The sequence below is a fragment of the Equus przewalskii genome, chromosome 20 (assembly GCF_037783145.1).
Source record: "Equus przewalskii isolate Varuska chromosome 20, EquPr2, whole genome shotgun sequence".
Classification (NCBI taxonomy): Eukaryota; Metazoa; Chordata; class Mammalia; order Perissodactyla; family Equidae; genus Equus; species Equus przewalskii.
The window spans coordinates 57,247,544-57,261,011 of NC_091850.1; the positions used below are offsets into that span (position 1 = coordinate 57,247,544).

The window sequence follows — 13,468 nt, forward strand, 5'->3', positions numbered from 1 at the left end:
CACATTGTTAATTTGTCACCCATCTATCAGGGTTACTGTTCTATGTTGCCTCATGTCCAGTATCTTGAAAACCTTTGTTTCATAGATATTTCTGTGTTTTTATTTGTTTCAGGAGGGTGGTAAATCTGGTCCCATTTACTCCATCTTAGCTGAAAAGGGAAGTCAACTCATTATTTAAAATAGCTCTTTTCTATTTGTTTATAAGCCATATGTGTTCACTGAGAAAAATTGCAGAGCTTTAGAAAAGTAAAAGATGATAAAGTACAACCTATCGCAGATCCTACTATCTAGAGGTCGTCAGGGCCTAACCACATTTCTTTTTTTTTTTTTTTTTTGAGGAAGATCAGCTCTGAACTAACATCTGCCAATCCTCCTCTTTTTGCTGAGGAAGACTGGCCCTGAGCTAACATCTGTGCCCATCTTCCTCTACTTTTTATGTGTGGGACGCCTGCCACAGCATGGCTTGATGAGCAGTGCCATGTCCGCACCCAGGATCCAAACCGGCAAACCCCAGGTCGCCAAAGCGGAACGTGCGCACTTAACCACTGCACCACCGGGCTGGCCCCGTAACTACATTTCTGTCCAGTCATTTTCCTGGGGCATCCGTGGCTGCTATTCCTCTCTTCTGTAGTTACAATCACAATATACACATGTGGGTCCTGATTTTTCTTCTCCTAACACCACATAATGAACATTTTCCCATATCATTAAAACTCTTTGAAATTTTAAAGGAAGCACGACACCCATTGTATGAATAGAGTATAATTTATTTAATCAATCCCCTTGTTTAGGTTGTTTCCATGTTTTTGCTCACTAAAATTGTAGCTCATGGATCCAGGTTTGTCTTCACCGCTCACGGTTTACTCAGGGCAGATTCCTAAAAGCGGAGTTTCTAGATTAAAGGAAGCAAGGGGCTTGATAGAAAAAGAAAACTGTGTGTGTCTGTGTGCAGACACACACCCTCGCCCCACGCCGGGGCTAGTCAGGGACAGGGGCCCAGGCGGCAGGGGCTCTGCCACACCCTGACGCGCACATTAAACCCCTTTCCTCACCTTTCAGGGCACCATTGCCCTTGCCTGTAGGGTGAGAGTTGGGCTGTGGCCATTAAGCCCCCGCCCAGCTCTGCAACAGTGCAGCCTTGAGCAGAGGCAGCAGGTGGACGATTCCCGCTGAGACGACGGCAAACGTGGTTCTCTACAGAGCAGCGTCGGCTCCTCAGGGAGAATCGCTTCCCCATAGCCGGAGCCAGAGCAGGTATCTTTCAGGAACCGTTGGAACGGGGAGAGCCCGGGGCCGTTTCACCTCCAAGACCTGACACGACAGCTGGATAATTCAATAAATATATCAAGATTGTAGCGTTGCTTATTTATAAATTTCCACTTCTTGGTCTCACATAATTGACCATTTTAGCAGCACAATTTCAGGGAAAAGATCAGTACCAGATGGGTGTGCAAATAGATGGAGGGAAGAAGACAAACTCTGGAGGTGGGCCCGTGTTCACAGAGGGACCGGGCGTCGCAGAGCCAGCCCTGCAGCCCCCTGGGGATGGATTCTTCTCACGAGGTTGTGCACCTACAGAGGCATTTGGAAGACATGAGACTGGAAGCACATGCCATCCCTTCCACCAGCGTAACTGTGGAAGAGTGAGTCAATTGTTGTTTCAATCAACGGGCTGCCAGGACTGCCTGCTCTCCATCTTCACCTGTGGCCCCACCCTCAGGACTTGTCCCCACCGTCACCTGCTCCAGGAAGCCTCCTGTAAGCCCCTGGCCAGGTGTCTTTCCTTGGGGGTCCACGGGGCTCCCGAGTCCAGGCAGACCTGCGCTGAGGGCAACGTCTCTGGAGCTCTGCAAGGGGAAACCGGGCCCTCGCTGACATCAGCCTGCCTGGTGGTGACAGGGCCTCCCGCCCCAGGCACTGAGTGGAGGGGATTCTCCACAGAGACCTGCCAGGGGGCAGTCGTCTCCTGAACAAAGATAACAGCTGGACCCCTTTAGACAAAGTGACAGGTCCCGTGGCCCCAAGGCTGTTTGCGGTGGCTTTGGTGACATCAAGACTGTTTGCTGGTTCACAGCAGTCACATCTGAGCTCATGAGAAGCGTCAGAGGCCTAATTGTGAGAAGGCGTCTCATATAAACTGAGCCCAATGCAAAGACGAGATCACCACGTGGCTGTGTTAAAGCTGTCGTCATTGGAATCAGTGGAGAACTATTCATTGTGCGCTGACCGCTAATGAGCCCTGGCCAGTTGGTGCCTGCAGAGACGGGTGAGGCCACGATGGGCAGCCGTCCTGGCGAGACTTGGCCTGTTTGGGCCGGGATCTGGGCTTATCCACCTGCTTGGCCGACCAGCGCTGTCTCACAGAGTACAGCCAAAAGGTTTTGGGTTGTTTGTCCTTCTGCAGCTGCCCAGCACATTACTTGGAGGGGCTGTCCCCTGTGGGTTGGGTCTCCACAAGAGGCAGGACACTAGCACTGGCACGATGGCCGAGGGGCCAGGCGCTCGCCGCGGAGCAGCTGTGGGCAGGGCCAGGGCTTCTCCCACCTGGCACCTGAGCCTCAGGTGAGCAAACAGCCCGTCTGTGCTCACCTGAGCTGGTGGCACTGTGCACAGCAGGCTAGTCTCGTGGGCTGGCCAGCAGCAGGAGCGTTGTCCTGACCAGGCCACTCTGAGGGCCTGACTGCCTGGGCCAAGCTGGCGTGAGCGTGGCAAAGCAACAGTGTGGGAACCACCACACTCGCACCTGCGGCGCAGCCTGCCTCCTCCCCTTCCTCCCCACAACCTGCACGCCTGGGGTCCCCGGAGGGGCCGGCCTGCCCACCAGGGCCCCAGGATGAGCCCCTTGGGGCAGCTGGCTCCACCAGGCCACCCTCACGCCTGCCTCGCCAGCCCTGCTCCCAGCCGGGCCCCCCCGCGGCTGGCTATGTGTCTGACAGCAGAGTTTCTGCGTTCAGATCCTGCGGGCTGCACTTGGTCTCGGGGCTGCGGCCTCTGCTTTTTTTTCTTTTGTGAGGAAAATTGGCCCTGAGCTAACGTCTGCTGCCAATCCCCTTCTTTTTTGAAGAAGAAGATTAGCCCTGAGCTAACATCTGCTGCCAATCCTCCTCTTTTTGCTGAGGAAGACTGGCTCTGAGCTAACATCTGTGCCCATCTTCCTGTATTTTACGTGGGATGCCGCCACAGCATGGCTTGACAAGTGGTGCTAGGTCCGCACCTGTGATCCAAACCTATGAACCCTGGGCCACTGAAGCAGAACATGTGAACTTAGCTGCAACGTGTGGCCTCTGCTTTGAGGCTGGTATGACACACAGCACTGCTTGGCTGGACCCCAGACTTTCCCCCTTCACTGGTGCTGGGTTTGAGCAGCCTTGACCCTGAGCCCCTGATGGCACCAGAGTAAGAGCCGGTGCCCTCCTGGCCCCTGGGGCTGTGTGAGCTGATGGACTGCATGGTCCAGCCAGTGCCCCATGGCACTGAAGTGAGCCAGGGGACACCAAGGCCACCAGGGGTGCTGACTAGAAAGAGGGGCTCCTGCTCCATTCATTTTAGGGGTGAAGGGCCCCATTTCAGTGATTCTAACGTCTGGTCTGTGAAATACTCGAGTCCCTTTGCAGGGAGAGCCTCCGCCCCGGCTTGGCAGGTCCTGGGGGCTGAGTGTGGGGCTGCAGGGGGCAGTGGGCCAGGGCAGCGGCCCCGCTCCCTCCCAGGACTGCTGGCTCTTCCAGGGCAAGCGTGGGCAGGAGACCCCTGATCTGCTGAGGGCCTTGTGGCCCCTTGGAGGCCCCGGATTGTGTACCCCCTGCGTCTTGGGTCCTACGCTTGGTTCTCCTCCTGCCTGGGGTCCTGCGTGCACCCTCGGTGGCCTTTACCCCGCCAGGATGGGTCTGCGAGTTATAAGCAGGTGGCAGCAGCACTGGGAACCCTGCTCCTGACCACTGGGGGCCCCAGCTCTGGCGCTGAGCCGTGGAGACCCCTCCTCAGCCTGGGTCCTCGGGAAGCAGGAAGTCAGCCGGCCTGAGCGGCAGGAATAATCAGAGATCACAAAGTCCAACCTGTAACTCCATGGACTTTATTGGAGGGAGGGGCCACCTCCCGGCCTGTTGCTCCTGTTCTAAAAGCCGTTTTGGCACCAAGCTTGTGGCATCTCAGCCCAGAGCAAGGCTGCTCAGGGCACGGACTCCAGAGATGTGAAGGGCAGGGGACGGCGGGAGGCTGCCCGGGACCCTGCAGGCCGGGCCCTGAGGGGCAGGGGAAGCTGGCTCTGGGGTTGCAGCTGGGCAGGCCAGCCCATCGCCAGATAGCCCTGCGGCCACGCACTTGTGAATGAAACCCCCAGTGTGGACCCAGGGCACCCTCATGTCAGTCCCGCGGTCACACGATGGGGGGTTATGACTGTGGCTCAGGGACTTTCCTCCTGATAAGCCCCAGGCAGCCAGTCCAGGCCTCGGCCGGGACAGACAAAGTCACTTTCCCCCACCTCCTTCCCGGTACCTTCCGGAAGCTGCCAACGCCAGCAGAAGCTGAGCTGCCAGGAACCAGGGGTCAGTCGTCAAGCCGTGGAAATGTCCCTGACCCAGCAGCCCTCGCAATCCAGGCCCATTCTGCGGGGTCTGTGGGCTGGGATCCTTGTGGCCTCGCGAGGGGTGGGGAGGGCGGCACCAAGGGCCTCCTGTGCCCGCGCCTCTGCTGCCAGGCTCTGTAGGACTCAGCGGAGGTGAGGGGTGAGCAGGTCAAAGGCCTCAAAACCCCATAAAAGAAGAATCCACACCGAGGAGGAGCCCAAGAGGCAGATGGGGCCTGTAAAGCTCTTTAAAGCTGTTTAAAGACAGGCGTTTAAAGGTTCCCGCAACCCATCCTGGACAGGCCTGTGTAGATAGCAGGTCCCAGGGACGTCCTGGGACCAATGAGCTTGCACGCAGGTGCAGATGCCGGGCCCTGGATCCCCTCCCACAGGCAGGGAAGGAGGAGGCGCCTGGTCCAAAAAGTCTACCCGGAAACCCAACCTTCTGCCCCCTGCCTGGCCATGGTGTGAGCCCTCGGGACTGGGCCACGGCAGCCGCCAGGGACCTGCCACCCACATCTGGCATGTCCTGGACCACGCGACAGTCACACACCCAGAGGCGGGTCTGGCCAGCCAGGGGAGGTGAAGTTACCTCTGTTGCTGGCTGTCATCAGTGTGCCCAGAGGTCACGTACCGCAGCAAGCTCACCCACAGCACACGGGGTCATCATTGGTGTCTGCTCTCCAGACTCTGTCCACTCACACGTTCAGCAAGTGCAGGCCCATGTCCACCCACACATGGGTCCAGCAATACCCAGAGGGAAGGGGTTTGAGTGGAACAGTCTAAGTACTAGTTAGTACTCACCCACTGGTCCCCAGCAGATCACCTGCTCACACTCAGAATCAGAGACCTCTTTTGTCACAATTGACCGTGAGGGCGCACGCGGCTGATGGTCATGGGGCCACGGGTCGGGACTGCTCTTGGAAAGACAAGGTCTGTCCTCCCCTCCAATGGGTCTGGAGAGTTTTGGACATCAGAGAACCTTGAAGAACTATGTCAAAAATCTCTGTCCTGGAAGCAGATGGCAAGAGGGGGGCGAAATGACAAGACCAGCAAATGCGGAGCACTGGAGTCTCTGCCTGGCTCTGCCCTCCAGCCACAGGTCCCTGAGTGACAGAGAACCTCTCTGGTGCTGGAGGGTCTAGTCAGCCCCTTTTGGGTTTTGTCTTCCGCCAGGTTTGTGTGGCAGCTGGGATCTGGATGGGCCCAGGGGCAGGGAGGAGGCGCCCTGGGTTGGTCTTTGCTGCCTCGAGTCTTGCTGAGGGATGGCCCGGGCTCTTCCTCAGCTGTGATGAGGAAGCAGGCCGACGTCCCCCGGTGGCTCCTGTCCCCCGGGGAGGGCCACCGAGCCAGACGCTGTTTGCTCACTTCGGAGGCGTGGATGTGCCAGGCTCCACTTTCTGGAAATCCCCAGTACCTGATGGCCACCGCCCTCCCTCTCTCCTTGCATAATTGTAAAGTATAAAAAGATTAAACAAGATGAGGAAGTGGAAGTCACAGGCACCTGGCCCGCCCATGGCTCACGGCCAGAGCCCTGAGCTCCCAGCTCGCGCTGCTTGTTCCCCCCTTGCTGACCCGTTGTCCCCCCCATAGCGCGAGGTGGGCTAAACGTGACTTGACCACAGAGAGATCTGCGTTCCGTGCGTCCCAGGCAGGTGCCCTGCCCGACAGAAGCCCCCGGTGAGACTACCCTGCTCCTCGCCAGGCTCCCACCACCCTCTTCTTCCCTTTGTCCAAAATGACATGATGACCAGGGTCGTTGATCGTTCCTGCAGTTGATCCCTTCTCCTCCGCTGATTAGGACGTCGTGAATCACACGAGGAGATGACCGGGTGCCGAGGGCTGAGACTCCTGCATGGGATGCGCCCAGGTCAGCGGTGTTCTCGGGAGGGTCGTTGGCAGCCGCCATCCCAGACCCTCCCTCCCCTGCCCCTGCCTGCCCTGGGGACCCCCAGCCTTCTCTCCCTGTTCAGGGTCTGCAGCGTGGCCCTGCTGTGGTCCTCGGCCCAGCCAGACCCCTGACCACACGCTCCCATGTCTGATGGTGACAAGGGCCTGGCCAACGTCCTCAAAGAAAGGCACGAGGCCCAGGGAGTGGTGTCTGCACCCAGGACCCGGAGCCGGTGCTCCTCCAGCTGCAGGCCCACCCACCCCTTGCCCCCAGCGCCGTGCGCCCCATCGCAACTGCGTTTGCGGACGCAGCAAAGGCATCACCTGCCTGGGGCTGTCTGAGCCGTCAGGACAAGAGTGTCTTCCTAATGAAGGAGAAGTGAGCACCCCCGAATGATGTCACGTCCACAAACTTAAGGCAACAGGCAACCACGAAGAGCAGCAGTGCTGTTATGCAGACCAGCCAGCGGTGCCGAGCTGCGGCAGGGCTGGAGTCCAGACTTCCCAGACGCCGCGGCGCAAGGCGACCCCGGTGTGCTGCGGAGCGGGGCCGTCCCTGACCGTCCCTGCGCTCACCGCTCTTTCCCCATTCGTCCACTCATCCCACACCATGCAGGGGCCCTTCCAGGCACCAGGGCACCAGGGCACCAGCACTGGATCAGACAGAGAAACCCTGTCCCGGGTGCTGGCCTCCACATGAGCAGGGACACAGACTGGACCCACCAAGGGGGAGCGTGCCGGGGCCACACGGTGGGCAAGGCGGGAGGGCACCGTCTTCCTGGCTTGGGCTGGGGAGGCCGCTCGGCACTGGTCCTGTGAGGACAGGCTGTGGAGGGAGGGGGCTCCCACAGAGGCTGGAAGTGGGGGCAGAGGCCAGAGAGAGGTGGGCTTCCATTTCTCCAGGGGCAGCAGCAGGAGGCTGACGCCCGCCCACCTTTTAAGAGGATCCCTTGGCCTCCTTTGGGGGCAAAGGGGCTAGACTGGACCAGGGAGGTGACCAAGAGGCAGGGGCAGCCGAGAGTCATGCTCCCGCATGGCCTCACGCCTGTCACAGGTTCTGCTCTTCCTCGGGGAATGACTAAACTCCACTGTCTCGTCCAGACACACTTTTTGTAGTCTTTTCCCATTTTTTTAAAGACTTTATTTTTTAGAGCAGTTTTAGTTGAGCACAGTGAAGTTGAGCAGAAGGTACAGAGGTTTCCCATATATCTGCTGCCCCCTCGACCTGCACGGGCTCCCCCACCATCAACATCCCACCAGATGTTGCCTTTGTTACAATCAACAAACCTATGATGACGCATCACAATCAGCCAGAGTCCACAGTGCACGCTAGGGCTCACTCTTGCTGTTGTACAGTCTGTGGGTTTGGACAAATGGATAGTGACATGTGTCTACCATTACATTTTCACTGCCCTAAAAATCCCCTGTTCTCCATCTACCCATCCCTATACCCCCCGACCTCTGACAACCACTGATCTTCTTACTGTCTCCATAGTTCTGCCTTTTCCAGAATGTCGCAGAGTTGGAATCATGCAGTGTGGAGCCTTTTCAGATTGGCTTCTTTCACTTAGAAATATGCATTTAAGTTTCCTCCATGTCTTTTCCTGGCTTGATTTCTCATTTCTTTTTAGTGCTGAATAATATTCCACTGTCTGGATGGATCACAGTTTATTTATTCAGTCACCCACTGAAGGACAGCTTGGTTGCTTCCAAGTTTTGGAAATTGTGAATAAAACTGCTATAAATATCCATGTGCAGGTTTTTGTTTGGATGTAAGTTTTCAGAACATTTGGGTAAATACGAGGAAGTCTGATTGCTGGATCGTGTAGTAAGAGTCTGTTTAGTTTTGTGAGAAACCACCAAACTGTATTCCAAAGTGGCTGCCCCATTCTGCATTCCCACCATCAGTGAACGAGAACTCCTGCTGCTCCACGTCCTCCTCAGCATTTGGTGTTGTCAGTGTTCCAGATTTTGGCCATTCTCACAAGTGTGTAGTGGCATCTCTTTGTTTTAATTTGCACAGATGAGGCGAGCATATCTTTTTTTTTTTTTTTTTTTTGAGGAAGATTAGCCCTGGGCTAACATCTATGGCCATTTTCCTCTACTTTATATGTGGGACACCTGCCACAGCATGGCTTGATGAGCAGTGCCATGTCCGCACCTGGGATCCAAACCAGCGAACCCAAGGCCACCAAATAAGAATGTGCGAACTTAACTTCTGTGCCACCGGGCCAGCCCCAGTGGAGCATCTTGTCATATGCTGTTTGCCATCTGCGTATCTTCTTTGGTGCGGTGTCTGTTCAGATCTTTGGTCCATTTTTTAACTGAGTTGTATGTTTTCTTATTGTTGAGTGTAAAGTGTTCTTTGTATATTTTGGATAACAGCCCTTTATCAGATGTGTCTTTTTAAAATGTTTTCTCCCAGTCTGTGGCTCGTCTTCTCCTTCTCTTGACACTGTCTTTTGCAGAACAGAAGTTGTTCATTTTAATGAAGTCCAGCTTATCGATTCTTTCTTTCATGGACTGTGACTTTGGTTTTGTATCTAAAAACATCCCCAAACCCAAGGTCACCTAGGCTTTCTCCTGTTATCTTCCGGGAGTTTTATAGTTTTGCGTTTTGCATTTGGGCCTATGATCCATTTTGAGTTCATTTTTGTGAAGAGTGTGAGGTCCGTGTCAAGATTCATTCCTGCGTATGTGGATGTCCGGTTGTTCCAGTGTCATTTGTTGATGAGACTGTCTTTGCTCCTTGTGAAAGATCAGGTGACGATATTTACGTGGGTCTATTTCTGGGCTCTCTGTTCTGTTCCACTAATCTATTTGTCTTTTCTTTCATCAATGCGACACTGTCTTGATCACTGTGGCTGTACAGTGAGTCTTGAAGTCGGGTAGTGTCAGCCCTCCAACTTTCCTCTCCTTCAGTGTTGGGTTTGTAATTCAGGGTCTTTGCCTCTCCATATGAATTCCAGAATCAGTGTGCCCCAGTCCATAAATAGCTTGCATCCTGGTTGACGTTAATGCCCGTGCAACCCACCAATCCGCTGCCTCCTCCAGCCCAGTGGCTGCAGCACCTGCCCCCGTCCTTCAGAGGGTGGGCTCAGAGCTCGGGTCCACCTGAACTTGCCCTCGAGTAAATCACTGATCACAGGGATGTTTCAGGAATGAGGACAAGTTTTGCTTTGAAGCCAAACAGGACTGTTGGATTCTCCCCGTTCCCCCAGTGGGGTCACTGGACGAGTCTGATGCTGCTGGAGGAGGTGTCTGGGGCCAGAGTCCAAGGCGGCTGGTCAGAGGTCCTGATCTGAGCTGGTCTCCTTCCCGGAACAAGCAGCTTCCACGAGGCTCCCTGCAGCAGCATTGCCCACGTCCCCCTGCCTGCGGCTCACAGCGGCCATGGGGGCTCAGCCTGGATGGAGGTGGGCTCCATCTTCCACAGCCCCGTCCCGCAGGCTCCACCAGGGAGGGGGCTTGGTGAAGGCACATGGGAGCAGGGAGCTGAGACCCAAAGGGACTGAAGAGAAAGAGGAGAGACAAAGAGCCAGGAGGCAGTGGGTGTCCTGCTGGAATCAGGCGCCGCGGGCCTGGTTGTGTGAGCCAGCATTGAGGGCAGTTTGAGGGCAACTGTGCACACCCGGCCTGCCAGTCTTGGAACCCGCCTAGACAGCCTGCCTTCAACAGGAGTGCCCCAAGGTCACGCTAGCCCTTTCATCCCAGACCCTGTGATGCTCAGGTAGAGACACCCCGCATCCAACCCCACTGACCCCCATCCCACCTGCTCTCCCTCCATGGCCCCCAGATGGAGCCAGCCTCCTCGTCTGACCCTGTCCACCAGCCCCTCCAGACCCCACAGCACGCAGTGCTCCGGTGGACACAGGGTGCCTTTGCCCTGCTTTTCCTCCTCAGAAACGCCCCTGACCCCTCGGCTTGTCCCAGGCCCCGGGCAGCTGTCACTCTGCAGCCCCTCCACCTCCGTCTGCTGCCCAGTGGGCACATTCTCAAACTCGGGGTGCCCCTGGCCCTGGCACAGCTCGGGATGGCTGTCTAGGGACACAGTGCTCCCCTGACCACGGTGGCTGGCCGCCCTGCAGCGCCCGAGGCTTGACTCTCCAGAGGAGGAGGTCCCAGCATCCGTGCTGGCGGCCGGCGGCTCGCTCTTGCGAAGGCTTGGCTCTCTCGTCACACCCTGTCTGGTTAGGGACATTACTCTTGTTTTAATTGTTATTATTACTGTGCATGAAATGATGGCATATTTGGGATGGCTTCAAAACAATCCACTGGAGGGTGGGGAGGAGGTGATCCTGTCCGGCTGATTCAGGGGCAGCCGGTCAAGGAGAAAAATGGAAGGCTGGTGTCTGGAGATTCCTGCATGAAGCCACGAGGGAGAGGGGTTCTCAGTTAATGATGCAGGAGAGAAGCCTTAAGGAGACGCGTGGAGGGGACCCAGCATGGGCCTCAGAGACAGGCAGAGTGCTTCTCCTACTGCAGCTGGGGTCGGGGGGGCACATGGAGATGGCCTTGTGGTTAGAACATGGACGGGCTCAGGGTGGGGGAGCCCCCCATCACTCCTGTTCTCTCAGAGGCGATGCCCAGGACAGCTCCTCGAGGGTGGTGGAGGAGCTCGGATCAGGGTGCAGAGCTGAGGGCCCAGCCAGCCTGGGGGCCAGAAGCAGGCAGCATGTCAGGTGGCCACCTCCTGTGGAGGCTGCTGTCGTGGTTGTCGATGGTGGTCCTAGGCACCCTGGCCACAAACCGCTCTGGGAACATTAATCAGCACGAGTTAATATGTAATTGTGCACCTGTGGGTATCTTGCCAGCAGCAGAGCTATTGTTTGATAAGGGTTTAATGAGAAGAAGGAGGGAGCCCGCTCGATAAGAGTGAGTGGCACCAAGGTTGGAGGCGTCCCTGCCACCAGGAGCCAGGTCCCGGGCTCCCCGTCAGCTCCCTCGCCCTGCGGGCGCTTTGGGGCAGTGCCTCAGAGCATGTCTTCACTGATGGTTTCGCGGGTTATCCTGATTTTGTGCTGACGTATACCCTGGCCGTAGCCTCGATGGGGGGCTCGTCCACACAGGTCACCACAGGAGCCAGGCCCTCCAGCCTCTGCCCGCTGTTCCCTCTTGGCTCACAGGCAGCACCGGGGCAGCAAGGTCAGGCCACTGTGACGTAAAGTGACCCATTCCCGGGTACAGGCAGTTCCCACAAGCAGGTTAGGGCGACAGGAGGGCAGAGGAGAAGCATTTGGGGTTTGAGGCAAGAATATGATGTGTCATAAACTGGGCTCACCTCCCAGCCCGTCCCCAGAGTCGGGGGACGCCAGCACTGCCCATTTATGGGCCCAGATGCCAGCGGGCAGCAGGGACGGTGACTAAGAGCTGGTACCTGCTGTTCCCCAGAATGATTCTGCCAGGGTGGGGGAGGCGCGGGCAGGCGGGGCACTGTTTCCCCCGGGAGCAGAGGAATGTGCCCCAGGAAAGGAACACGTCAGGGGGCTCTCCCTGCCTGGCCTGCGCCTCTGGTCCCCTCTCCAGGCAGCGAGGGCCTCGGTGTCAAAACGCGGAGTCGTCTGCTGCATCAAGGCCACGCTCCACCTTCCCTCTCGGAGGAGGCAGGCAGAGCCCCCACAGGACCCACGGCACGGCCTCCATCAGATGAGCTGCTGCGGGCAGGAGAGGGGAAGTCACGCGTGGACACACATCTGCCAGAGAATAGTTCCTGTGCACTGTCCCCAGGCGAGCCCCCGACCCACTGGCCTCTGCTCAGAGACGGGCACAGAGATCACCGTCTCCGGTCTCAGGGCACAGGCACAGTCATGCACACGGCTTTGTCCCAAACATCTGGTCCTGGTCTCAAGGACGGCTTTCCACACAAATGTGGCTGCTGAGTCAGTCCCCTGCCCTGCCCTACCTTGTGTCCCGCGCTCCCCGCAGGTGGATGGGGCCGGCTCGAGAGACAATTGGGGCTGGGCATGGGAGGAGGTGTACACACCTGAGCCAGCCCCGGTGCTGGCCTCCCCCCACCAGCTGACCGAAGCCAGGCCTGTGGGCCGTGGAGCTGGGCGCTAGGAAACGCTGGAGAAAGAGCCCAGGAGAAAAGCCATAAGTGTGTGTGTGTTCTCCAGCCGGCAAAACCCCGACTGTCACACACGCCCGCACAGCAGGTCATGCCTCTGGGGTACTGGTGGCATTAATAAAAAAGCAACTGTGCTCCTCAGCAAATATTTAAAAAGTCACTTGGCCAGCCCGCTGCTGGAACAGGGTCAGGAGAGGCCGTCTCCCCAGCAAAGCCGCTCTCGCGCCCGTGCACATCTGGGCAGGCCGAGCTCTGGGTGTCCAGCGACAACATCGCCCATAGGTGGGGGGTGGGTAAGGCCGAGCGTTGCCCCAGCAGATGTTCTCTGCATGTCCTGGAGCTGCCTGACAGGCCCCAGCTGCTGGTCAATGCCTCATTGGGGTTCCCAGCCGGCCACTCCCTCGTTACCCCTGGGCCTCCCCCCTCACCTCTCTTGTTTCTCCCGTCAGGGACTCCAGGCTTTGGAGGGAAAAGTGGGCGCCCCTCCTGCAATGAGGCCATGAAGGGAGAGTGAGGGGGGCTCCAGGTCAAGGCCGCAGGGGAGACGTGCCCACCAGCAGAACACCTGTCACCCAGGGCCTCTGGGCAAGTTAGCAAACCTCGTACCGTTGGTCTGCACATCCTTCTCCTTCAGCAAAGCAGCCGCCACCCAGCCCAGTGCTCTGCGGGGCACATCGCTCCGGCTAAGCTCTGTGCCGGCCTGTGCCCGGGCAGTGGCTTCCCTGGAACGTGGCCTTCAGGACCCGCAGAGAGCCCCTTTCTGCTGCAGTTGCCTGCACCTGCATTCCCTGACCCCAGATGCTGGACCCCCAAGTGGAACTGGCGAGTTGGGCTCTGTACTATCACCCTGTCTGACTGATGAGGAAGTCAAGCACAGAGAGGTTAAGTAACTCCCCAAAGGCAACACGGCCAGTCAGTGGTGGGGGCAGGGTTCCCCCAGGCCCTCAGCC

At 57.5% G+C, this 13,468-nt stretch overlaps 1 long non-coding RNA gene across 1 annotated transcript; it reads right to left on the reverse strand.

The window, feature by feature from the left end:
• Window positions 1-779: 779 nt before the first annotated feature.
• On the reverse strand, window positions 780-5,171 carry LOC139077890 (uncharacterized). The gene is made up of 4 exons (XR_011530505.1): window positions 4,492-5,171; window positions 1,740-1,847; window positions 1,053-1,572; window positions 780-877 (listed from the first exon to the last, which is right to left on the reverse strand). It is a non-coding gene; the product is annotated as an uncharacterized lncRNA (long non-coding RNA).
• Between the last annotated feature and the right edge of the window lie 8,297 nt (window positions 5,172-13,468).